Source organism: Desmodus rotundus, chromosome 1 (assembly GCF_022682495.2).
Source record: "Desmodus rotundus isolate HL8 chromosome 1, HLdesRot8A.1, whole genome shotgun sequence".
NCBI lineage: Eukaryota > Metazoa > Chordata > Mammalia > Chiroptera > Phyllostomidae > Desmodus > Desmodus rotundus.
Genome location: NC_071387.1, coordinates 82,384,520 through 82,412,063, shown reverse-complemented (window position 1 = coordinate 82,412,063; position 27,544 = coordinate 82,384,520). Strand labels below are relative to the sequence as shown.

General features: G+C 42.3%; 1 protein-coding gene across 6 annotated transcripts in view; it reads right to left on the bottom strand.

Annotated features, from left to right (window-relative positions):
- The window catches only part of SPIN1 (spindlin 1), an 87,200-nt gene extending 61,411 nt beyond the window's left edge, over positions 1–25,789 (bottom strand). For 2 of the 6 annotated variants that reach the window (XM_053925386.2, XM_053925406.2), the window contains exon 1: positions 25,389–25,525. The gene's annotated coding sequence lies outside the window, so the exon portion shown is untranslated. Of the gene's footprint in view, positions 1–20,584; positions 20,700–25,081; positions 25,307–25,388; positions 25,526–25,650 lie in introns of those variants that run through there. The other 4 variants (XM_053925408.2, XM_053925398.2, XM_053925401.1 and 1 more) reach the window with 4 other exon arrangements.
- Between the last annotated feature and the right edge of the window lie 1,755 nt (positions 25,790–27,544).

The window sequence follows — 27,544 nt, the reverse complement described above, 5'->3', positions numbered from 1 at the left end:
TGTTTCTACTTGGTTTAGTTCTTTTTCTGAAATTTTGTTCTGTTCTTTCATTTGGACGTTTCTTTGTCTCCTTATTTTGGCAGCCTCCCTATGTTTGTTTCTATGTATTAGGTAGAGCTGATATGTCTCCCAGGCTTGGTAGAGTGTCCTAATGTAGCAGGTACCCTATAGGGATCAATAGCCCAGCCTCCTCATTCACCCAAGCTGGATACTCAAGGTGTGCCCACCAATAGGGTTGGCTGTATAAACCTTCCTACTGTAGTTGAGCCTAGATTGCTGTTGGCACATTCAATGTCAGCCAACACTTGTGTTCTGTCTGGAGTCACACAGCATAAGCAACAGAATGATCTGCAGATGGCTGCTACTTGTTCTGGGCTTGGAGGTGCTCAGGCAAGGCCAAGCTGTGAACTAAGGATAGCTGCTGCTGCTAGTGCTGGGCCTGGGGCAACTTCATGAGAGGTACAGGGTTCACTGAAGCTGGATGCTGCTTGATTGAGACAACTTGGGAAAATCTGAAGCATGGGCCAAAACAAGCCATTCTTATGGAAACGCCACCTGAAAAAGCTTGCCCCCCCCCAATCTACCCACCCACCAAAGAAAGTTGGGTGGGACAGAGCCTCAGGGAATCACCAAGGCAGAGAAAACACTGTGAGCCAGGTTGATGGAGTTTCATATATGGTGCCTACCTGATGACTCTGTGAGGGCTCATCAAGGGAACAATGGCCTCTGCCAGGACTTCTGTCTGGGAGAAAGGTGCTCCCCAACTCTCACCCTGATACCATGTAATTCAGTTCCTCCCCGTATGTCTCTGATGCCTCTCCATCTGCTGCCTCCACGCTGGAGCTCAGAAGGACTGAGTCCAAATCTGTGTATGGTACCATTAAGAGGAACTGCCATGGACTCCCAAAAGTTTGTCTTCAACAGCCTTAAGCCTCACTGGTTTCTACAGCCAATAGTTATGGAGACTTATCTTCCTGGCACTGGAAGCCTGGGCTGGGGGATCTGTTGTGTGGCTGGGACCTCATGCTGCTGAGAGATCCCTCCCGATTTTTATCTGCCACACTTGGGTGTGGAATCACCTGACTCCACATCTCTGCTCCTCCTACTGGTTTCAGTGTGGTATCTTATTAACTCCATAGTTGGAGGACTTCCATTCAACTCGATTTCTGACAGTTCTGAATGAATGATGGTTCTAGTTGTTACAATTTTGATATGGTTAAAAAATTCTTAACCATGTAAAAGTTTTATATTCAAGGAAGCCAGATTTAAAAGCATATGGGTTGTATAATTAATCCGTTCAATAAATATTCACTGAGCACCTACTGTTCAGAGGCTATGTAGGAGGGCAGAGACAGTACACAAATACATAAGGAAATTAAGTGTCTCACATGCCATGTTTATTTTTTTCCTCTATTTCCCTTGCCCTAGGAGATATATTGGCAAAATATCGCTGCATGGGGTATCTCAAGGTTTACTGCCTATGTTTTCCTCTAGGACTTTTATGGTGTCAGGACTTAATATAATTAAGTCTTTTACCAATTTTGAGTTTATTTTGCTGAATGGTGTAAGTTGGTGATCTAATATCATTTTTTTGCATGTTCCAGTCCAGTTTTCCCAACACCATTTATTGAAAAGGCTATTTTTACTCTACTGTATGTTCCTGCCCCCTCTGACAAATATAAATTGGTCACAGATAAATGGGTTTAACTCCTGGGCTCTCCATTCTGTTTCACTGACCTATGCATCTGTTCCTATGCCAGTACTGGACTGTTTTGGTTACAGCGGCCTGTTTGCTATCAGGTATTGTGATCCCTCCTACTTTGTTACTTTCTCAAGATTGCTGAGGCTATTTGGAGTCCTTTGGTTCCATATAAATTTTTGAAGTATTTGTTCTAGATCTGTGAAATATGCCATGGTATTTTATTTTATTTATTTATTTAATTTATTTTAAATTTAATTTTTATTCTTATTTTACTTTATATTATTTTATATTTTATTTAATTTATTTAATTTTATTTTTAATTTAATTTAATTTAATTTAATTTTCATTTTATTTTATTTATTATTTTCAGAGAGAGAAAGAAAGAGACATATCGGTGTGTGGTTGCCTCTCCTGTGCCCCTACCAGGGACCCAGCCTGCAACCCAGGCATGTGCCCTGACTGCGAATGGAACCAGCAGCCCTTTGGTTTGTGGGCCGGTGCTCAATCAACTGAGCCACACCAGCCAGGGCATGGTATTTTAATAGGAATTGCATTGAATCTATAGATTGCTTTGGGTAGAATGGCCACTTTAATGATGTTAACTCTTCCATGAACACGGTATATGCTTCCATTTATTTGTATCTTCCTAATCTCTTTCTTCAGTGTTCTATAGTTTTCCGAGTAGAGATCTTTTACCTCCTTAGCCTCACTGGTTAAGTTTGTTCCTAGGAACTTTATTATTCTTGTTGCTATAGTAAATGGGATTTACCCCCAGTTTCTCTTTCTGATATTTCATTGTTGGTGTAAAGAAGTTGCCCTTGATTTCTGAATATTGACTTTGTATCCCAGTATTTTGCCAAACTAGCTTCTGCATGACTAAAAAAACCATCATCAAAGCGAAAAGGGAAGCAACCAACCATATGGGAGAACATATTTGCCAATGATATATGAAACAAAGGTTTGATTGCCCAAAATATACAAAGATCTCATATGACCAAAAGCAGGAAGTCAAACAACCCAATTAAAAAATGGGCGAAGGACCTGAACAGACACTTCTCCAAGGACATACAGATGTCCCATAGACATATGAAGGGATGCTCAACATTACTAGCCATCACAGAGATGCAAATTAAAACCACAATGAGATAATATCTCGTAACAGCCAGAATGGCCATCATTAATAAATTAACAAGTGCCAGCAAGGATGTGGAAGAAGGGAACCCCAGTGCACTCTTGGTGGGAATGCAGACTGGTACAGCCACTGTACAAAACAGTATGGAATTTCTTTAAAAAAGTAAAAATGGTATTGCCTTTTGACCCAGCGATTCCAATGCTGGAATATATTCTAAGAATCCTGAATCACCAATTCAAAAGAACTTATACACCCATTATGTTCATAGCAGCACTACTTACAATAGCCAAGTGCTAGAAGCAACCTAAGTGCCCATCAGTACATGAGTGGATCAAAAAACTGTGGTACATTTACACGATAGAATACTACATAGCAGAAAGAAAGAAGGAATTCCTACCTTTTGCAACAGCATGGATGGAACTGGAAAAGTACATTTTTATGCTAAGTGAAATAAGCCAGTAGGTGAAACACAAATACTGTATGATCTCACCTATAACAGAAACCTTACAGATGAACAAAATAACAAGCAATATAGAACCAGAGGTATGGAAGCATGGAACAGACTGACAGTGGCCAGATGGGGGTAGAGGAGGATAAGGACAGAAAGAAGGGGAAAGGACTAGTCAAGGAACATATATGAACAACCCATGGACATGAACAGGATGGGGACTGACTTTGGGAGCAGGTTGGGTAGAGGAGGGCAAAGGGGGATAAATGGGGATAACAAATAATATAATAATAAAATATTTTTAATTAATGTTTTTAAAAAGTGTCTCAAGTGGCATGAAGTAATACCGAGAAAAATACAGGAGCAAGCACCTTTTCTGGAGGTGATTATTCCCTGTGCAAGGCCCCAAATGCTCTTTCTAACAGGTGCACCAGCCTGCCTCACAGCCCCAAAGACCTAAGGAGACTAAGCTGAGGGCAATACTGCCACCACACCTGACTGGTCACCCACCTTTCCCTAAAAGCCCATTGGAAAGCCATGCAAACTTCACATCCCTCTACCTTGCCCAGCAACAGACATCTCAGCTTCCCTCATTAAACTCTCCCCACACTGATGTATCCTTGCTTACTGGGATTCCACCGCCCTCCCCTCCCTGTCTGCCCAAACCTCTCCAACTGCCTTTGGAAAGCAGCTTGTCTTTAACAAAGTCTATCCAATGTCCCTTCCGTCCAGAAGCTCTCTGCAATGCTGTTGTGTGTATTCCCCACTGTCTATACTTATACAATCTCTCCTACCCCAACACCCCACGTAAAGGCATGTGTCACAGCACCAGTTTGGGCAACCTCCCCTTTTTGCTGCCCCATTTTCTTATTAGTCCTCTCGTCTGCACACATTTTGAGGACTTTGTTACCTGCTGCACAGCCTCTTCCACCACTATCATTACATTCTTGGCAACATATGATCCTTTCAACAACCTGCTCCCTCAATTCTTCAACATCCTCACTTCGAACTACAGACCCCCTTCCCTTCTAGCCACCTCTACCCAGGGTCACCACCTCAACCTTTCACCACCAGTGACTGCAATGCCTCTGGAATCTGTTTCAAGAATCTCACACTCAAATCCACCGCTGATCATTCCACTTTCACACCAACACCATCACTCCAACAAATTTTTGATGCAACCATTTACTCCATCATGACCACTTTTTCATTGTCCTAATTCAGCTTAAATTTCATGGATTGTCAACCACAAGTGACTCCCTTCCTTTTCTACATTGTCTCTTCCTGGCACTTTTGTGACAAAACTCTAACCCAATTCTCTGCCTACCCGGCCCACAGCTTAAGCTAGTAAGCATGGCTAAACAACTGTATATAATTTAATCTCATGTCTCAAGTGAGCTTTCAAGAATACTACCCCAATTTCAGCAGATAGGCTTGATAATGATGCAAACAACAACAACAAAAATACCTTCTCACCACCAAATCCTCCAACTGACTGCTATCTTTTGCTGCTATAGGAACAGATGAACTATGTTTAAATTCAACCCTTTTACTTGTCTTCTCTATACCATTTCTGTCTTCTGTATCAATTTATTTCTTAGCACTAGAATTCCCACTGACATACTAAATGATGTAGTATTTCCCAACTTTAAAAACATCCAATGATTCCTTTTATCTGCTCCTCTTTACAAGGCTACTTCAAAGACTGAGAAATAGTTTAATCTACACAAATGCCAATGTAGCCTTTTCTAATAAGTTACATTGGTTCTGTAGCAAGAATTTAGCTTACTGCCCTGGCTAGTGTGGCATAGTGGACTGAGTGCAGGCCAGCAAACGAAAAAGTCACTGGTTCCATTCCTAGTCAGGGCAGATGCCTGAGTTGCAGGCCAGGTCCTCACTTGGCATGGGAGAAGCAACCAACTGATGTTTCTCTTGCACATGGATGTTTCTCTCCCTCCCTCTCTTTCTCCCTCACTACTTCTCTCAATAAAAAAATAAATGAAAATTTAGCTTACAAATGTTCTAAAGAACATTCACCCTTCTAACTAGAATATTTAACCTCACCACTTTCTGTTGCTTACCACTTAATTAAATTTTTCAGGTTGAACTTGTTACATTTTTTAAAAGTATAAAATATAACTTGAAGAAGCTGCAGTAGAGGAAGGACTCAAGGAGGTTTTTGAATGTAAGAATGAAAAATATCTCAAGGCCTTCTGGCCAAGGTGGAGGAATAGGTAGATATGTTTTGCTTCCTCGCCCACCCAAAACAAAGACAACAACAAATTTAAAAAACAAAAAGCAATCAGAGCTGCCAGAAAATCAAAGTGTATGGAAGTCTGACAACCAAGGGTTTAAGGAAGAAACATTCATCCAGACTGGTGATGTGCTAAAGAAATACGGCCCAAATGAAAGAACAGATCAAAACTCCAGAAAAAGAACTAAGCAATGAGAAGATAGCCAACCTACCAGATGCAGAGTTCAAAACACTGGTAATTAGGCTGCTCACAGAAATGACGTTGAGTACAGACACAAAATAAAGGAAGAACTGAAGGTTATACAGAGGGAAATAAAGAAGAACATACAAGGAATCAACAGTGAAGGGAAGGAAACTGGGACTCCAATTAACAATTTGGAACAACAGGAAGAAATAAACATTGAACTGGAACAGAATGAAGAAACAAGAATTCAAAGAAATGAGGAGAAGCTTAGGAACCTCCAGGATAATTTAAAATTTTCCAACATCTGAATCATAGGGGTGCCAGAAGAAGAGGAGGAGCAGGAAATTGAAAACTTACATGAACAAACAATGAAGGAATACTCCCCAATCTAATGAAGACAATAGACATGCAAGTCTAGGAAGCTCAGAGAGTCCCAAAGAAGTTGGATCCAAGGAGGAACACACTAATACACATCATAATTACATTACCCAAGATGAAAGATAAGGAGAGAATCTTAAAAGCAGCGAAAGAAAAGGAGACAGTTGTCTACAAAGGGGTTCCGACTGATTTCTCAAAAGAAACCTTGCAGGCAAGAAGGGGCTGAAAGAAGTATTCGAGCTCATGAAAAGCAAGGACCTACATCCCAGATTACTCTATCCAGCAAAGCTATCATTTAGAATGGAAGGGCAGATAAAGTGCTTCTCAGATAAGGTCAAGGTAAAGGAGTTCATCATCACCAAGCCCTTATTATAGGAAATGTCAAAGTGACTTACCTAAGAAAAAGATCAAAACTGTGAACAGGAAAATGGCAACAAAACTCACAACTGTCAACAACCGAACCTCAAAAATAAAAACAAACTAAGCAAACAACTAGAACAGGAAAAGACCCACAGAAATGGAGATCACATGGTGTGTTATCAATGGGGAGGGGGTGGGGGGAGAAAGGGGGAAAAGGTGCAGAGAGTAAATCATAATTGGTAGGTACAGAGTAGAAGGGGGGAGGTTTAGAATAATAGTATGGGAAGTGGAGAAGCCAGAGAACTTGTATGCATGACCCATAGACATGAACTAAGAGGGAGGGCGAATGGTGGAGGGGGCGTGCAGCGTAGAGGGGGATAAAGGGAAGAAAAAATGGGACAACTGTAATAGCATAGTCAATAAAATATATTTTAAAAGATATTAAATGTTAACTATCCTGCACCCAATAATGTAAAATAAGTATGTATTGCTCATTTTCCTTTCTTATCCAATCTTAGATATTTCTTTCTTTCTCCCACTTCCTTAATCTACCACCAATGGATCTCATATAACCTTCCTTACATTCTCTCCTTTGATTCCTATATAAAATGAGCTGCAAAACTGCCATTCTCTCCAGAGCACTTTCTCAATCAGTTAAGATCCAGCTTCCAGGCATGTCCCAGACTTGGTTTGAATCAATGTTTATAAATCTTTTGGACAGACCCAAACATTCTTTTGTCAACACAACAAATCACAATATTATTACTAGTACCTCTTATTTCCTCAACCATAGAAATCACAGATCTTCTCAAAACAATGCACTGGTTGCAGATCTAAAAATAGCTTTTAAACTTAGTAATTCTAAATTGAGATACTAGGCCCATCACAGAATGGACATGACTAGAGTAGAGTAGATCGGCCATGAGGTCATTAGTGAGCAAGCTATGAAAACAGATTTGGTGACTGTCATAAAACAAAAGTTTGGCTGGCCCTTGGCCCAGTTCTTGGGAAGCACCCTCTAAATCCTTGGGATTTCCTGAGTGACAGGAGTCCTCGTGATTCATGGTCGGCTCCCAGTTTATGCTAACAAGATGATTCCGGATGGGGGCTGGCCAAACCAGAAAGATCCACCACAGGGTAAAGGATTGGGGCTATGAACTCCATGACAGTAGCCCAACTTCCAGGGAGGGAAACTATTGACTGAGTTCAACCCCATAGCCATAAGAAGATCTCCCCTCCTCCAATAAAAACTCTATAGACATTGAAGTTAGAATGAGCTTTCCTGGTCATCAGCGCTCTGACTCCATGCTAAGTTACACATCCATATGCCAGAGGGTAATTGTTGGGAACTGCCCTGCCTGGTTTCAGAAGCTATAACCCCCCATGGCTAAGGCTGACTGAGAGACCTTGGGACCATAAGCCACTAAGGAGACAAAGCTTATCTTCCAGGCAGGGGCGCTGCCTCTGCCCCCTTTACTTCACCCTGCTTTGGCCCCGAGCCTGACTGGTTAACCAATGAGAGCTAAGCTTCCTCAAGGGAGAGATACCCTAAGACACGCATGGTCACAAGGGGGCCCTCAGGGAAGGACTTGGGGGGCTATGGAGAAAGGAGGTGAGGAACCCCCCCACCTCAGCTTGGCATAGACTGAATCCTCATTCTGTCTGCAAGAAGTATCCTAATCTCTTGGCTGCCTTCCCAGGCCTGACTTAAGCCTAAAACAATGCTGGAGGTGGGTGCAGCCCTGGGCTGGAACCTGCAGTTCTCTGGGGTGATCGGGCCTAAGAAAGAATACATTAAATCCTGTGAAACCCACTTTGCTAAGAATGCCCTCAATTTTCTGATAAGGGTCCAAGCATGAAATGATTTTGTTTCCCAAAGTTTTATAGCCCTTTAGCTAATTGGACTCAGAATAAGCACTCCTAGTTCTTTGTATGTTATCTATTGTTTGATCTTTACTGCCTGACAATGATTGATGAGCTTTACCTGTATTCCTGTGCAAATTAAACCCAGTAAAAGCCCATTGAGGACAAGGTTCTTGGTCCTTCTCCTTTGAGAGATCGGTCACCTTTCCTCCCCAAGCAGATCATGTCTTGGTAGACTATTCTCATCTGTGGCAGATGGGGGTCTCTGCAGGCAAAGCTCCCCTATAGGTAATGGTCCTAACACCATTGAAAAAGCTTCCCTTGAACCCTCCCAAACCACACCCTATGCAGTTCTTCTTTTGGCTGGTCCTGATTTGGATCTTTTTCTGCTGTAATAACACTGTAATTCCTAAGTGCAGCACTTGAATCATTCTGGTAAACTGCTGAACCTGAAGAGTCATGGGAACCCCAAATTTGTATTCAGCTGATCACAAGTGTGGTGGCCTAGGGACCCCGCAGCTTGCAGCTGGTGTCTGCATTAAGAACAACTGTGTAAAGGACAGTGCCTTGACATGTAAAGTCTAACCCCATTCTGAGTTGCTTGCGTGTTGGGACTGTACTGCAGTGATACACAGATCTACACTCTCTAGTATTCCCTAGCACCAATTATTTGTTGATCAATATGTGAAAGGAGATAACTCAAAGACCACCTCAATGTTATTTTTCTGGTAAGCATCAAAAGCAGTCATTTTAGTTTCTTAAAATGTAAAATTTTTATGTGTATACTAATGATGTCTTATCACTTAACACATTAATAAAGTCACCATGTTACTATATTAAAACTTATCTTTTTATAACTATTCAAATATAATTGATTTCATTTGCGATCCCTAGTATTTTATTTATTGTATTCAGAAACATTCTGAGAAAGCATTCACAGGTTTCACCAGAATGCTTAAAGGTCCTGGGCACAACCGCTTCCTAACACTTCTTGCAAAAAACAATTCTGAATCCCTGATGAGTCTTTACAGGGTACCTGCAGGTATCGATGGAAAGACTGAACAATTCCTGACCTGACCTGTGTGGTTCAGTTGGCTGGGCATCGTTTCCAGAAGCAAAAGGTCACCAGTTTGATTCCAGGACAGGGTACATGCCTGGGTTGTAGGTTTGATCCTTGGTTGGGGCACATTTGAGAGACAACTGATCGATGTTTCCCTCTTTCTCCCTCCCTTCCCCTCTCTAATAAATAATTAAATTTTTTTTAAAAAGAACAAACTACTCCTCGTAGAAATGACTAATAATTTAGACCTCTTCTTAAAGCTAATAAATAGACAGAGAGATAGGTAAATAATAAATAACATCAAAAGAACATCCCTAACAGAAACGATCAGGAACCAGGGTTTCTTATTGGAATGGTTAATTCCAAGTCAGAGGAGCCTAGAACACTGTCATACCAGAAGCCAGGAAGTTCTCAAAGCCAAGAAGACATCACTGGAGTGATGTCAAGAAGACAAAGAGAGTTGTTTTACACTATTTTATTGACTTCTATATATGACTGAAAGCTTACATGACAAAACTTGAACACACACACACTGACACATACACTAAAACTATACTTGAAGGCCATCAAAGAACTTGAAGACAGTAGAGCTCACAAAGGCACAATCTAGGGAAGTAAACCCACATTTGGAATCATTTTACCCTTGAGAACTACCAAATGTTAAGGTAAGCTGAAAGGCTGACAGCTTTGCAAGGCGAGAGGCCGAAGACCAGAACCCAGGGTCTATGAAAGGAAGCAGCAGACTGGTAAACCCACGTCACATGAGCTGAAATCCTAACATGCTCTCAGGAGCTGGAATACTACTAGGGAAGCCATGCTAAGAACCGCAGCTAGCTGCAACTTCTCTTTACCCTAAAACTGAACTGAGGTGATCCCAGACTGTCCACTCACTCAGAAGCTTGGCAGAAGCAAGCATAAATTCTTTTGAGAAATATCATCCTAGACCCCAATTATTTCAATTTTTAAAATGTAATCTTCTACTGCATGTACATACATTCACACACATGCAATGCAGCCACAAGAGACAAAATAAAAACTAGGAGAAACAGCCCTGGATGGTGTGGCTCAGTGGATTGAGCACCAGCCTGCAAACCAACAGGATGCCAGTTCGATTTCCCGTCAGGGCACATGCCTGGGTTGCAGGCCAGGTCCCCAATTGGGGGAGTACGAGAGGCAACCGATCGATGTATCTCTCACACATCAATGTTTTGCTCCCTCCCCCCTCCCTTCCCCTCTCTAAAATTAAATAAAGTATTTTTTTTAAAAAGAAGAAACAATAAATAAGAAACAAAAAAAGGCAGACCCATAGGGCTGCCAGGTATTGGAGTTGCAAAATTGTAACTTAAAGCTGGGGGAAGAAGGGTACAGGAATAGATTAAAATTATTAGGCCATGACTGGCGTGGCTCTGTTGGTTGGGCATTATCCTGCATGAAAGGTCATGAACGGTAGTTAGTTCAATTCCTGGTCAGGGCAAATACCTGGGTTGCGGGTGGGTCACCAGTTGGGGAGTGTGCAAGAGTCAACTGATCACTGTTTCTCTCACATGAATGTTTCTCTTCCTCTCTTTCTCCCTCCCTTTCCCTCTCTCTAATAAAATATTAAAACAAAAAAATATTAAATGAAAAATAAAATAACTATGCCCTGACCCGTGTGAATCAGTTGGTTGGGCACTGTCCCAAAAAGTGAAGGGGTTACCAGTTCGATTCCCAGTCAGGGTACATGCCTGGGTTGCGGGTTCAGTCCCCAGTCAGGGTGCATGTGAAGGACAATCGATCAATATTTCTCTCTCACATCAATGTTTCTCTCCCTTCCTTGCCCTCTCTCTAAAAAAACCATAAAATTAATAAAATAAAAAAGCTATACTAAGCTCAGAAATAAGATATAGAAAACTATCAAAGAATCAGAATTTCCAGAAGTAAAAACAATATAGTAAATGCAACAGATAAAGATTAACAGTACACTATTCTTGTTAAAAATTACAGAAATCAGAATATATCCAGGATGAAGCATGGAGAGGATGAGACTGGGAAGATCTAACACATTTAAATGGGCTCTCAGACATTAACACAGATTCATTAAGACCTATAAATACAAAACATAAATAAAAAGAAATATATATCTAGACACACCACAGTAAAAGAATTGAAAACTGAACACAAAAAATAATAATAAAAGCCAGAAATAAAAAAGACAGACTCCATTCATGGGAGCTAATAGAGATATTTTTTGTAGTGAGAATAAAGCAAGTTTTATTCAAGTAGGAAAAAAAGAAAGCCAGGGAGCAGGTGCCACTGTGAAAGAAGCAAGAAGTATGCGTCCAAGTGGACACAGGCCAACTCAAGAGAGTTGCGTCCATTGCAGCATATGGTAAACTGACTTCTCAAAGAAAGAATGGAAACTGAAGATGTAATTCAGGAACTTCTTTCAGGGCTTTAGCAGAAAACTGATTCTATACACATCAAAAATATTCTTTAAAAAGGTCAATTTGAGATATTTATACTAACACACACTCAGAGAATTCACTGTCATCCACAACAAGTGGGAAACATATTCAGGCAGAAGGAATATATTCAAAGATGGAGGACTGGAATTATAGCAAGGAATGAAGAGCAATTAAGAGGGTAAATCTAAAAGGCTACTGACTGAACAAATTAATAACACCTTAAGATAAAATATACTCAGAATTATAACAGCACAACAAAATACATTACTTAAAATACATTGAACAGAGATTACCCAAGAAAAGGGGAAAACAACCAAATACTGGATTTTGATAGGTCAAAGATGCATGTTTTAAGTAACTTTTAGGTTAACAAAGGAAAATAAAAATAAAAATTAGCACCCAAAGAAAGGAGAGGAAAAAGCAATAAAACAGGTGTAACAAACAGAAAGCACTTACTAAGATAACAGATTTAAACCCAACTATGTCCGTTATCTTTTATTTTATTTATTGATTTGACGAACAAAGAAAGAAACATTGATTTGTTGTTCCACTTACTTATTCATTCATTGGCTGCTTGTATGTACCCTGACTGCAGATCGAACCCACAACTATGGCATATCGGGACAATGCTCTAACCAACTGAGCTACCTGGCCAGGGCCGTATGTCCATTATCTTGTTAAATATTGTCAACACACCAAGATGGAGACATATGTAGACACACTGTGCCTCCTCGCACAACCAGAAGAAGGACAACAATTTTAAAACAGAAAACCAGAACTGACAGAAAATCAAACTGTATGGAAGTCTGACAACCAAGGAGATAAAGAAGACACATTCATCCAGACCGGTAGGAGGGGCGGAGACAGGCAGCTGGGTGGAAGGGACTCACAGCAAGGCAGTGGCTGGCAGACCCTGCTATAGACTGCGCAACCCAGGGCTACAGCTCAGGGAAATAAAGCCTCAAACCAAACACCTATGGGGGTTAAGGCAGCAGTGGGAAAACTCCCAGCCTCACAGGAGTTCCTTGCAGAGACCCACAGAGTCCTAGAATGTACACAAACCCACCCACCTGGGAATCAGTACCAGAAGGGCCCAATCTGACTGTGAGTAGCAGAGGCAGTAACTGAAAACTGGCAGAGAGCAAAGTAAGCGACATTGCTCCGTCTCGGACCCCTTCCCCACATACAGTGTCACAATGCAGCAGCGTGGGTTGCCCCACCCTGGGGAATACCTAAGGCTCTGCCCCTTTATGTAACAGGTACACAAAGACAAAAAAAAAAAAAAAAAAAGAAAAGAAAATGGCCCAAATGAAAGAACAGATCAAAGCTCCAGAAAAAATACAACTAAGTAACAAAGAGATAGCCAACCTATCAGATGCACAGTTCAAAACACTGGTAATCAGGAAGCTCACAGAATTGGTTGAATTTGGTCACAAATTAGGTGAAAAAATGAAGGCTATGCTAAGAGAAACAAAGGAAAATGTACAGGGAACCAATAGTGAGGAGAAGGAAACTGGGACTCAAATCAACAGTGTGGACCAGAATGAAGAAAGAAACATGGAACCAGAAGAGAATGAAGAAACCAGAATTCAAAAAAGTGAGGAGAGGCTTAGGAACCTCCAGGACATCTTTAAACGTTCCAACATCTGAATATAGGGGTACGAGAAGGAGAACAGGAAGAACAAAAAATTGGAAACTTATTTGAACAAATAATGAAGGAGAACTTCCCCAATCTGGCAAAGGAAATAGACTTCCAGGAAGTCCAGGAAGCTCACAGAGTCTCAAAGAAGCTGGACCCAAGGAGGAACACACCAAGGCCCATTGTAATAACATTACCCAAGATTAAATGCAAGGACCTACATCCAAGATTACTGTATCCAGCAAAGCTATCATTTAGAATGGAAGGGAAGATAAAGTGCTTCTCAGATAAGGCCAAGTTAAAGGAGTTCATCACCACCAAGCCCTTATTACAGGTAATGTTAAAGGGATTTAACTAAGAAAAAGAAGATAAAAAATATGAACAGTAAAAATGACAGCAAACTCACAGTTATTAACAACCACACCTAAAACAAAAACAAAAGAAAACTAAGCAAACAACTGGAACAGGAGCAGAACCACAGAAATGGAGATCACATGGAGGGTTATCAACAGGGGAGTGGGAGGGGGAGAGAGGGGGGAAAGGTATAGAGAGTAAGTAGCATATATGGTAGGTAGAAAACAGACAGGGGGAGGTTAAGTAAGAAAAGTAAAAAAATGCAGAAGCCAAAGAACTTATAAGTTATGACCCATGGACATGAACTATGGGGGGGAATGAGGGAGGGGGTTTGCAGGATGGAGTGGAGTGAAGGGGGGGAAATGGGACAACTGTAATAGCATAATCAATAAATATATTTTTTAAAAATTTCATAAACTTTTAATCATGCAGTGTTCTGACCACACAGAAATCAGTTTAAAAAAAAAAAACAGGCAGAGAACAGGATTCTTAGAGCAGTGAAGCCATTATGTATTTTTCTATAATGGTGAATACACATTTTATATTTGTAAAAACCCACTCAATATACACACCTAATGTAAACTATGGATTTGAATGATAAAGATGTGTCAACATAGGTTCATTGATTCTAACAAATGCACAATCTGGTGCAGGATACGGGAGGCTGTGCCTGTGTGGGATCAGAGGGTACAGGGAAACTTGTACTTTCTGCTAAATTTCGCTGAGAACCTCAACATGCTCTTAAAAGTTTATTTTTTAAAGGTTTACCTGTCAGGATAGGTTAATAAGTATAAAATGTTTACGAATGACCCCAGAAATCTTGGCTGCTTAAGACAAATTCCCAGTCCCTCCCCCCTGCTCTCCCCCCCTTCCTCCTCTTTTCTCTATCCCTATCCTTTCTTCTCCCTCCTTCTGCTCTTGGCTCATAGTAAACACATAAAAGACATGTACTGCAGGAAATGCCATCTGGAAACAGATCACTGGAGAAGGAGGACATGTAGCAAATCTCACCATTGCTCTTAAAAGTTTGTGACATGTCCCTCCTCATCACATGTCACTGGCTAAGACAAATCACATGGCCACACCTAACTTGGAAGGCAGGAACCAAAATAAGATCCTACTAAACACCCACTGGGATGACTAAAATTATAAAGACTAACAATGCCTCATACTGGTGAAGATGTGAAGCCACAAGAATGCCTTCACTGTAGCACAGCAGTCCCAACCTTTTTTAGGGGGGGAGGTCGGAGGTCAGGAGGCTGAACTCAAGGGAGCTTCACTTGTTCTCTGCCTCTTACCTCCTGCTGTGGCCTGGTTGGGGGAGACCAGAGGGGCAGAACAGGAGGTGGAGCTCAGGGGAGCTTCCCTCTCTTTGGGGTTCCCAAGAGCCCACAGCCCAGGGAATCCCTGCTGTAGCAGGAATAGAAATTGGTATGTCTACTTTGGAAATCTGGTACTATCTATGAATACTAAACACAAGCATGAGACCCAGAAATTCTACACAACAGAATAGCATGACAGAAACATGCCCGTAAATGTTCACAGCAAGTCAACTCACACAAACCCCACATCAGCCATGAAAATGAAGTGAGCCCCTTACATCACCTACCATGGGGAGCACTTCACCTATGATGAGAGCCTAAGTGAATGACTCAGCTGTTCAGCTGAATCCATCACCACCATCCCTAGACCCATGCATCCCTTACACAGACTGTTTCTAACACACAGGATGCTACAGCAGGCCCACTCCAGCAGGACAAAGGATGCCTCTGACCCAGATTTGGCTGGAGGGGTCCTTGCTGGCCTTGCTCAAACTTTCTCAGAACTGCACAGTGGTCATTAAGACTTTTCCCACCAGACATTCTCTCTTCCCATTCATTCCTCCTCCACATGCATCAGATCTGCAGGGGGCTGGCCTCACTGGTATTTCCCTCAATACAACTAAATCCAATCCCAATTTGCCACCTTCTTTTCTTGGGGGACCTGAACTAACAATCTCAAACTGGAAATAACCCAATATTTAATAGGAAAACAAGTAGCCGTGATACATGAATAAATCATACATGAATAGACAGACAACTGTATGTGACCACATGAGTAAAATTCATGATGAAATCAGTGGTAGTTCCAAAGTTTGTGCATCACAAACCACAGATACAGATCTCTATCAATACTTCTGTACTTATAGTATATTTCATAATTTTTTTAAATTACAAAATACAAGACTGAAAAGTCAACAGTCCTCAAATCAAAGGTTAATTTGCTATTAACTCAAATTACAAAGAAGCTATTTGAAGTTACAGTGTTTCTTTCTTACAGGTTCCTCCCCCTCCTCCATCAGTCCCATCCCCCAGAGGTAACCACTAGTAGACTTCAATAAATCTAATAACATATTGTGCAAATATTTAAAGCTTAATAGATGCACAAACATCTTAAAACACATATATGCACACAACACACACACACGCACGAGGATATACAGTTCTACAACTTGCCGCTCTCACTACATGTTGTTTTCTATGCAGTATAGTGGATTTTATATGGGCATAAAGACCATTTATTTTACCCTGCTAACTCCAATACTCTTACACATACAAATATGTATATTTATGTAAATGAATCGATACAACAAACATTTAGCAGTGGAACTGCTAGACCAAATGGACTATGTGCATATTAAATTAAGTGTAGTGAAGTCACTTTCCAAAAAGGCTCTACCAAATTACAGTCCCACCAATAAAATGGATTCTTTAAAGGCCATATGTGTTTCGGTGAACCTTACCTTATGAATATTTTAAAAATTGTAAAAAGCAACTATAAATGGAAAGTATATAGAATTGCTCTTACTTTTTACTGCGTCAACTTAAAGAGAAAACTTTATAGGATTGAACAATATAAAAATAAACCAAAAATATTACCAATATTTGTAACCCAGAGATTAATCCTAAATAAAAAAGACCATTCAACAGACTTGCCACCTTAGAATCCAACTATCTCCACTGCATTTACAATCACCAGATCAGTGCCAGCCAACTCCCACTGTGATTTTGGACCTACAGAGAACGGTGACCAGTGCTCTCAAAAATACTGGGCTCCCCTCAAAAATGTGTTACAGCCATGGGATAAGACAAGCTCTGAATCTCCCCAGGGTGGGTGAGGAGGTCATTCGCAACAAATCTATTCCAATACTCCAGTCTCCCTAAGTTTATGGACCCTACCTCATACACCAAAGTAGTTCTAGCAGCCAACTTCACTTAGCACAGGCCACCCTTTGAGTTGTTTTGGGCAATCAGAGCCCTTTCTAACCCCCCAAGCTACAATACTGATTTCAGAATCTCTTTTACAGGTCCATATCAATAAATTCAATCTAACCCAACTTTATATTCCTTCCACCACTATCTCACACTCTTAAGATCCATTCCCACACATATTCTCCTGGTTCTTATGTACATAGTAGCAAATCAGATGACCTTTTGGACAGTAGCGCACCTCCTCATGAGTCACACTTTGCACCTCACCCTTTGGAAACTGCTGGGACTATTCCTAAAGAGGCCAATTACAGGTTTTTCAGGCAAATGGAAATTAAGTTCCTCAGGCACAAGGTGGAAAGGTTGCTTCTATTGGCAAAGATAGTCCAGCAGAATTTAGGGACTAAAGGTCTCAGCTCAGTCAGAATCTCACTTTGTGCTCTTAACCCAATTTTCAGGATCCCATTCCTTACCAATCAATGCTCTCACTTACAAATTGGGAATTCATTTTGTACTTTTCCAGCATACATAGAAACTTACTTACATGGAACATGAGTTGGGAATTTAAAACCCTGAGCTCATCATTTCTCTTTGTAATTGTTTGAACTTGGCTGAATCACATTCCCCAGAATTTCCTCTCCCATTTGTGCCTCGTTTGAGCAGGTCACAAGAGAGATTCTTGTGCAGCGCAAAGGGCACACTAAGGGCCACCTCTATAACCTGCATCCGCTGATCTTCCCACGCATTTCACTGGTATGAGGCATGGTTGGGCCTGCACCAGCTGCACAGTACCTTCCCCTCCCTGAGCTCCTCTGCCCTCTCGGCCAAATGTGTGTGGTTAGCTCCATGACAAGGGTCCAGCTCTTACAGGCCATCCACACGACCAAATTCACAGACAAAAGAACTGACAGAACTTTCAGAATCTGGCCTGCTGTAGCCTCCAGCTTGTTGGTCATCTTCCCCACTATACATCTTCTTTTCCCAAAAGCCTGCCCTGTGAACTTCACACTCCAGCATCAGGCACACAGACAATAGCCTTTTTGTCTTTAAGCTGCTCTGCCAGCTCCCTCACATTAACTCTGATACCTAATAACCACTGTGTGAGAGACCTCTTTGCAGCAGACTAGATATAAAAACACAGCCTCCACCTTTCCTTGGACAATTCTACAACAGTTACTATCTAGGTGGTTTGAGCACCCACAACCCAGGCACTGAGCAAAATACTAGAAAATTATAGGCAAAAACAATAACAGTCTCTGTTTTCATGAAGCTCAGCCTTTTTGAGAAAATAAAAATTAATTAAATTACATCAACTAATGTAGCACTATAAATTTGATAAACACTAAGGGAAAAAAGCAATGTATTAGGAAGATTGGACTTCATGGACGTCAAGAAAAATTTCAGAAAATGGATGGTTCTTGCAGCAGACTTATAGGGTTTCCTGGCCTACTGTCTCTACCTTTAACATGCACACACTCACAAAAAAAAAATAAATCATGAAAAAGCAATGCTTGAGACAAGCTCTAAAGACTAGGAAAAATGGAACAGGGACAGAAAAGCATTCCAGGCAGAGGGAAAGAACAAGTGCCATGCTCCCAGGTGGAAAAGGAAACAGTGGGCACAGGAAATGGCAGAAGGACCAGCAACATGTATAACAGCAATAGAATATAAACAACTCAAGTGTTCATCATTAGGAGACAAAACTGCAAGCACAAAAGAACAAAAAAGAGCTTATATGAAGGGATCTCCAGAATACATCATGTAAAAAGAAACAACACAGTGTACAGAGTTCTACATTTTCTTTAAGAAAGGAAGAGAAATAAAAATACATGCTTGAGCCTGTATTTACAAAAATGAAACACTGGAAGAATAAACCACAGAACTAATAAAAATGGGGCAGGAGGTGAATTGGTACAGGGGGACAGGAATGAAAGGCTGTAAACATACCTTTATAATACAGCTTCAACTTCTGAACGTTGTTTTACACAATGAAAAAAATGCATTACATCAATTTAAATGACCCTTAGAGTTAAGGATTTCATGCAAATAAACCTAATAATCAAGTTGCTAATATATTAGAGAGAACAATATTTTTAAATGATATCGTATTGGGTTGGCCAAAAAGTTCATTACGTTTTTTTCTGTATGGGTCTAGTAGTGCTTAGTTGTGTTTAACTTCATTCGAAACAATTTTGTTAAGACTGTATAGTGACAGCTGTCATATCAGCGTGCATTTAAAAATTATCAAAACTAGTTAATTTTTACGCAGTCATTTTAATACTGAAGATATGCAACATTTTCAGCATATCATGCTTTACTATTTCAAGAAAGGTAAAAACGCAACTGAAATGCAAAAAAAGATTTCTGCCGTGCATGGAGAAGGTGCTATGACTGACTGAGCATGTCAAAGCGGTTTGCGAAGTTTCTTGGTACTACTGACATTTTGGCCAAATAATTCTTTGCTATGGGGCTGTCTTACGCATTGAAGATGTTTAGCACCACCCCTGGCCTCTACCCACTAGAAGCCAAGAGCGGGACACTGCCAACATACTCAGATTATCCAAATCAAGTTATTGTTGAAAATAAAAGTGTCTTTTATCTTACTGAAAAAGCATAATGGACTTCTTGGCCAACCCATTAATTCAGAATGTCAACCGTACATCCTTACATGGATACGTTTTCAGAACAAAAATAAATGGAATAAAATACAAACCTACAAGTGTTTTAATATTATTGTTTTCAAAATACTATATACTTTAGGGAAAAGAAAAAGTAACTTGTGTTGCTAAAAATGTGTATTTCCAGTGGTATAAATTGAAACTATCTATACAAAATCAACGTTTTCGTATGTCCCAAATTTGTCCAGTGAAATGACAACCCAGTACCAACCAGAATGCACAGCACCAGGTTCTGGTATCTAAAATTCCACTCTAGATAAAAGGGGTTAAAAGAACTAGATGACAAATACTGGTCAGGAAAAATACAAAATGTGCCCCAGATACCTTGTATCAGAAGCAAGACACGGTTCAAAGATTAATGGGGTTGTTTCTAAGGGAAGAACACTACCTTGAAAGGACACCACCACACCCAAGTTAGCACAAGCTGAAGAAAAGAATGATGACTACCTGATTCACTGAATACATAAAAAACCATGGGCCACAGTGATATTCGAGAGAAAAAGCAAAAAGAAAGAAACTCACAACTAACTAACATATCAATTGTAGACAGATCCAAAAATTAAACCTAGGTTATAAGTACATAACTATAAGCAAAGTGACACCTTACTATAAACAAATATAATCTAAGCTTTTAAAAAGTGGTTTTGCCTTTTGTTTTAAAGACATTACTACAACCTAAATACATCTAAAATGGAGTAAAATGCTTTACTAGTTTTTTCACTTACTCTCTGAACATTTGGATAAATTTATAGCGATATTTTACCGAACATTAGGATAACATAATACTCCAAAAAGTCAACAAATTTAACATTCTAGTGACTCCAGACCAATTCCTCCTACCTCAAATAATCCACCTTCCCCAGCAAGCCAGACTCTGGAGACTAGAGATCCTACACTGGCAGAGTCCTCCAATCCACCTTCACGCTGTTCCATGCCTGTCAATGGCTTCCCACACCTACAGGATAAACACCAATTGCCTTAATGTGATGTGTAGGATTATTTAAATCTGGCCCCAAATTCATCCCTAGGAAAACTGGCAATGCCAAACTACAGGTGTTATCAGCTGTGGTGAACATCATCATGATCAATACCCACAGGGCAGTTACTACATCCAGGAGCCACTCCACTGAAACATACACTTAATGAGATAGGTATCATCATCCATTCTACAAATAAACATACACAGGAGTAAAAGATAACAAGGGCCATCTTTTGCTTGGGATTCAAATCTAGTATGGTCTCAAACATGTTCTTTAGGCCTCTCTCTGTTCCTGCTATCCTTCCATGTAGACTTCCATCCTCTCCTAACTCTATATATTCTGCTGGAGCATCAGCCTCCCCTCCTACATACCTCTATGTACAATTTCCTCATTACATACGTAGGTATCCTCTAGGAATAACAAACTTTAAGGTCACTAAGGCCACATCTTTATTACGTGAACATACATGACTTGTTCTACAAAAGCCTTACAGCAATTTTAAGATCATAAAGTAAGCACCTACAGTATTTTTCGGACTGTAAGACACATGCCCCCCCAAATTTGGGAGGAAAATGCGGGTGCATCTTATGGTCCGAATGTAGCTTACCTGGCTCATGGCAGGATGGGGACAGCGGTGGAGTGGGGTTTTTTTTCCCCTATTTTCCTCCTCTAAAAGCTAGACTCATCTTATGGTCCGGTGAGTCTTATAGTCCAAAAAATGTGGTAATAAATATTTAACTAAAAATTAAATTGAGTACTGGGGCACAGCTAAGAACTTTTAACATGAAAAAAATTATGCTAGTAACTGTACACAGCAAAGTTCAAAAGCAGGAAGTCCACAATGTGGCATTAGTTGCTCTTTTTCAGGAATTATACTGGGAACTGTACAATCTATTTAATTAAATTCTCATAATAGCCTCGTATGATAGGTTTCGTCCCAGTTTACAGATGAGGAATTGAAGTTTAAAAAGGCTACGTGATCAATCAGCTATGTGGCTTTGGACCAGTGGGGCTGGATTTCAACCTGACTTTTCTGAGTTGAAAGGCCACACTATCTCCATGCCAACTCCAAAGCTCATCTCCTTTGCACAACACCATACTGTCTACCAAACTGAACAAAATACTTGGACAAGTAAATTGATTCCCCATTTCCAATTTCTTTTTATTCAAGAAAAAAAAATACATTTAATGGGGCATCTAATAAGCATAAAGAAGTATTTACATGGATATATATATTAACTGCTCTTTCTCAGAAAAATTAAGATCCTGCTAACAGCTAAACCAAAAGAAATACCCAACAGCATTACTTTTAATCTCTAAATAATCCAAGTTAGTAACTTCAGAAACAACAGTATCCTTTTCACATATTTCTAACATTCCAGGAGGAAAAAAAAGTTAACAATTAAGGAATGCAGCCAGAAGTTATAATGTAATCAAGTAAGTGATCGGGTACTAAAAACAGTGATTAAATTTCTTCTAGTTAAGACTTCAAATTAATAACTCATAATTTATCAATACAATAACAGCCAAATCTGATGCAAAGGCACAAACAACATAACCTCCTGATTCACCATTAAACAAATGGTACTGTTAAGATACACTGTAACAAGAAAAGAGAATCCAATAAAACGAGGATAGTGTAAGCAGCCTGTGGGACAACTTTAAGCAATCCAACATATGGGTGCCAGAAGAAATGAGCAAGAAATTGGAAATCTGTTTGAAAAAAATAATGAAAGAAAACTTCCCTAATTTGGTAAAGGAAAGAGACAAGCAAGTCCAAGAAGCAGAGAGTCCCAAACAAGATGGATGCAGAGGCCCACTCCAAGACACATCATAATTAAAATGCCAAAGGTTAAAGATAAAGAGATGGGGGGGGAGAGAGTCAGTGAGAGGTGAGGGGATTAAGAAGTACAAATAGGTAGTTACAGAATAGCCATGGGGATGTGAAGTATAGTATAAGAAATGGAGTAGCCAAAGAACTTACAGACATGACCCATGGACATAAACAAGGGTTGGGGCATTGCCTGAGGCAGTGGGGGGTGCTAGGGGGAGGGAAGCAAAAGAGAAAAAATCAGGACAACTGTTAATAGCATAATCAATGATATATAACATAAATAAAGATACACTGTAAGGAACCCCATGACCAAGATTACCTAGTTTTCTTGGGTGTTAATAGAGTTTACACTAAAAACAAAACAAAATGGGATCTGGTGCCAAGTACAGAAATCACTAGTGCACTATTTCTGACATTCCCCAACGTAAAAATGTGAACTGTGACTCTAGGAGAGAAGAAAAGGAGTAACATTGTTTCCCAAACTTTGGTGACCAAGGAATCCTTTATCTTATAGCATCTCTTAGAACTATAGATGCTCCTGGACTTACAAAGGTGTTGCATCACAACGAACCCATTGTAAGTTGAAAATATTGTAAATCAAAAATGCAGTAATACACCTAACCTACCAAGCATTACGGCTTAGCCTAGCCTGCCTTAACCATGCTCAGAACACTTACATTATCCAACAGTTTGGCAATTATCATATTTTGAGTTTCATCTGAAGAGTAATTGCATTCCTCTTATCAGAAACAGGACACATAGATGACCGTTTTTTAGATATGATGGAATGCAAAAACCCAAAACCATGTCTCCAAAACACTGGCAATAGTTCACTGTAGACAGTATTGGCTGTGAAAATATGCCTGACTGAGAGCCGCGCCTCCCTGCCCAGCATCAAGAGAAAAGTATGGTACAGGATTATTACTACCACAGGAACAGTCTAAAATTCAGAATGTGAAGTTTGGTTTGTTTTGAATGAACATTGCTTTCACACCGTTGTAAAGTGGAAAACCATAAATTGGGTGTAAAACCATAAATCTGTAGTGTCACAGAGAATTCACCTTAAGCAACACTGCTTTGAGTATTCCAAAACCAAGTAAACATTGCTATTGTATTCTAAATTGGTAATTAAAGGTACCATAAGAAACAGAGCTAGAGAAATTCCTGGATCATCAAAAGCCTTCAAAAAAATATCCTAAATTAAACATAAAGAGATGACCCAAGACCCTTTTCTCTTATCCATTTCTCAGCATTTTAACAGTATTACCCTACTCAAAAGTTTAGAAATAAAGAAATTCTATTTTATTCCTCACAAAAAACTGGTAACTACAACCGGCAATTTTGACACATTGTGCAACCTTACATATGTTATCAAATCCAGTACTAAACGTTCTGTAAATTAACAGCTACAATTTTTTGGTGTTTGCCCTTTAAGGCTGGGGAAGGGAGTCAGGAAAATTCTCATTTTCACTTAAGCCCCCTCTGAAATTTCACAACTTCTGAAAGAAAGCCCACAACCTCTGTGAGTGTTCACAAACTCATTGTCTCAGTATACATCCCTAAGTACAGGTTTAATTCTCACTTCCTAACAAAAGCTATGTAGAAAGCAATTACTCTACTCTCCATCAATCCTTCCGAACTGCAAAGATCCTTCCAGAAAATTCCAACAGAACTTATATAGATATTCGCATTTTTGCAGCTATGCCGTCTTCTGTAGAAGTCACATTACACAGTGCAATCCTTTTAAGACACTTAAACATATCTTGTGTTGCTTTGTGATATAGCTAAAATAGCCAAATAATCCGCACCTGCCACTTCAACCTACAGGAAAAACCCTCTCCAAAACCCGAATCCCAACCCACAAACCAAAGGAAGCAAATAAACATGAAACCGCCTAAACAGATTTGGGATGCCTATTTCAGGGCATTTTCTGAGAAGGCCATCACTAAAATCCAGCCTAATTATAAAGGTGGGAGGTCGCATCTCCAAGGTAGAGACAGGCAGAATCGAACCCAAGGCATTGCGCAGTTTCCGCGTCGTGCGATTCATCTCCACAAAAGCTGCGGAATGCGCTCAAGGTCATTGCGAGGAAGTGTGTTAGTGTGCGTGAGGGCACGAACCTAGCCACCCTCCCACTTGGCGAAATGCGCCCAGGGCGCAGGGTGTCGCGCCGCAAGAGAGGCGGTGGGCTTCACGGGAAGCCCCGAAAAGCCACCTTCTCCGCCAAGCCAACCGCCGGGGCCCCAGAGGGCCGCGTCAGGGTACCATCCAAAGAGCCTCCTCCCCTCCCCTCCCTGGGGGTCCCTGACCAGTCCACCTTTTCGTTAGGGATCCCCCACCGCCCGGCCCCGTACCGGGTGGACCCATCCTCGTCCCCGCCCCCGTCCCTCCTCCCAATATCCTCCTCACCCTCCCTTCAGGCCGCTGGAGTCTCGTACCCTCCCCCTTCCTTAACCCCCTCCCCTGCTTGGGGGGTGGGGGTCCGATCCCCCTTCCCAGCCCTGCCAGCGTTACGCAACTCACCCCGCCCGCTCCCGCTGGCGCCCGTCATAGAGCCCCCCCGCCCCGCCAGCCCGGGACCGCGGCGTCCGGAACAAAGCGCGCAGTGCGACCGGGCCGGGGGCGGCAGCCATGTTGGCGGGGGCGATGAACAAAGGCGAAGGGACGGAGGCCCCCCGCCAGCAGCCCGGCCGGCAGGGGGCGCTGTGCAGGCACCGCCCGCCACCCGGACAATGCGCCGGGGCCCGCTGCTCCGCGGGCGCTGCCGCCCCACAGCGAGCCCGCCTCACACCATCGCGGCGCCCGCTCTCCCGCGGCACAATGGCCTCACCTGCCGGCCACCGAAGCCGCTGTCCTCAACCCGCGGGCCCCACCGTCCCGTGCCGTGCTCCCGCCCCGGCTCGACCGAGCCAGACGGCGCCGCCCCGCCCCCGCTCCTCGGCCGCCGCCGCCGCCACCGCCTCCCGCCCCCGGCCGCACCGCGCACGCGCACTGCACTCGCCGACTACGCCGGCCGCGCCGCCAGGCCCCGGCCCCGACGGGCAGCACTGCGCAAGCGCCACGGGCGAAGGGCGAGGCTTGGAGCTGCTCACCTGGCGGCAGGGTGGGCGGGGCGCGACTGAGCTCTGCCGCGCCCGGCGGTAGGTCGGGGCCTGGCGAGCGGTAGAATGAGGCCTGAGTTGCGGCGGAGCGGGACTGACGCTACTCACCGGCGGCGGGGCGGGGGGATGGGGCCTGGGGTGAAGGGACGGGATACTGCAGGCTGTGGGCCGGGAGATGGGGCGGGGCCTAGGGCCGCTATCACTTGGCTGCGCGTAAGTGGGCGGGGCTGCTGGGCTCCAGGTGCGTGCCGGGAAGGGGAGGTGTTCGGAGCCTGCGAGCTGGGGTGGGAGCTACTGACGCCGGAAGTAAGATCTCTGGGGAAGTTTCGTTTTCTCGCTGTGGGAGGCCTTTAACTCAATGACCAGCTTTCCTAGTCCTTGGAGCACCAGGTCGACTTGCGGCGCGCACGTTGCCTTTCGGATGAGGCTGAATACCGCCCAAGGGTATCCGCCTGTTAAGCTGTGGTTCCCATCGCCGCCCCGACCCGAGCCTCGTCCACTAGCCTACCGTACCTGGATAGTAGGGAGAAGGAAATATTTTTGAAGACCTTACCTCTCCCTGCCCCGTCCCCGGCCCCCAACCGGTAAACGGGAATACCCTCTCTTGAGTTCAAAAGCCCGGCATGCCCACGGCTACCCGTGAACTCGTTTGACTTTATTTCACATTAGGCGCCCTTTGAGTGTAGGATAGGTGTTTGCAGGAGGAGCGGGAGAGGAGCAGTTTTGACACCTACGGAGTTGACTGCAGGACCTGGTGGCTGAATCTTGGGTCTGAAACCTAACCCTCCCATGCACACGCCCCTTCCTCCAACTTCCCTCCCCCCATTCTAGGGTCTGCCCCTTCCCTCCCCACCTCACCCCCTCCTCTAGTTCATTGCTCTCTCCTTCACCTGCACCACCCCTTGCCAGCCATTCCAGGGTCCAGGGCAGACTTCGTTCTTTCGAAGGAACTCGAGCTACCTCGTGACAAATGCCTCCACCAGTGCTGTCAGGGTAAATGACAGGACATATTATTGGAAAGCACTTTGTGTGTATGCTGACCTGCAGCACACTTGTTAGTTAGCAATCCTCTTGGGATTTCACTGGCTGCTTTTCTTCCAAATAAGATTGGTACTACCTGCTCTAACAATGTGCTCATCTCAGATGACGCATTGGCACGCAGGTACGGGAAGTTCACAGGCCAACTAGAGGACCAATTTAGATACAGACATAAAAGTGATTCTTGTACTTAACAGGAAGCATAGGAAAATCGTTACTTTCGTTTGTGTATTTAATGTTGATGGCCCAGACAGTAGTGGAACATTTCAGAAACAAGGAGGAATGATGCCAACCAGTCAGCTGGTTGGAACACTTCAGTAGCTCGCTGGGTTTTTCCACCTCTCCACTATTGACCTTTGGGGTCAGATAATTCTTTTTCAAGGGGGCTGTTTCATGTACAGCTAGATGCCAATAGCACAGCCACTCCCCCAACAGTATCACAACCAAAACTGTCTCCAAGACAAAATGTGCCCCCAACCCCAGCACACCTGGTTTATATATTGCCTCTAGTGTTATTGAATAGCAAGTGGGGGGCCTGCTGCCTGCTGCCACTCTGTAGGCAAAATTCCAGAGGCAAACGTTTGGTGGTAAACACAAGGAGTCTATTTAAAAACCACTCAACTTTGGAATAACAGCTTTCCACATGCATTAGTCTCTTAGGCCTACCAATTAGGGCTAAACTCTTTAATTCTTTAGTTACAGCTTTTTTGGGGGGGGGGGGTTCCAAAAGAGCTTTATTTATTTATTTAATACATTTTATTGCTTATGCTATTACAGTTGTTCCATTTTCCCCTCCACTCCACTCGATCCTGCAAACCCCCTCCCTCCCACATTCCCCCCCTATAGT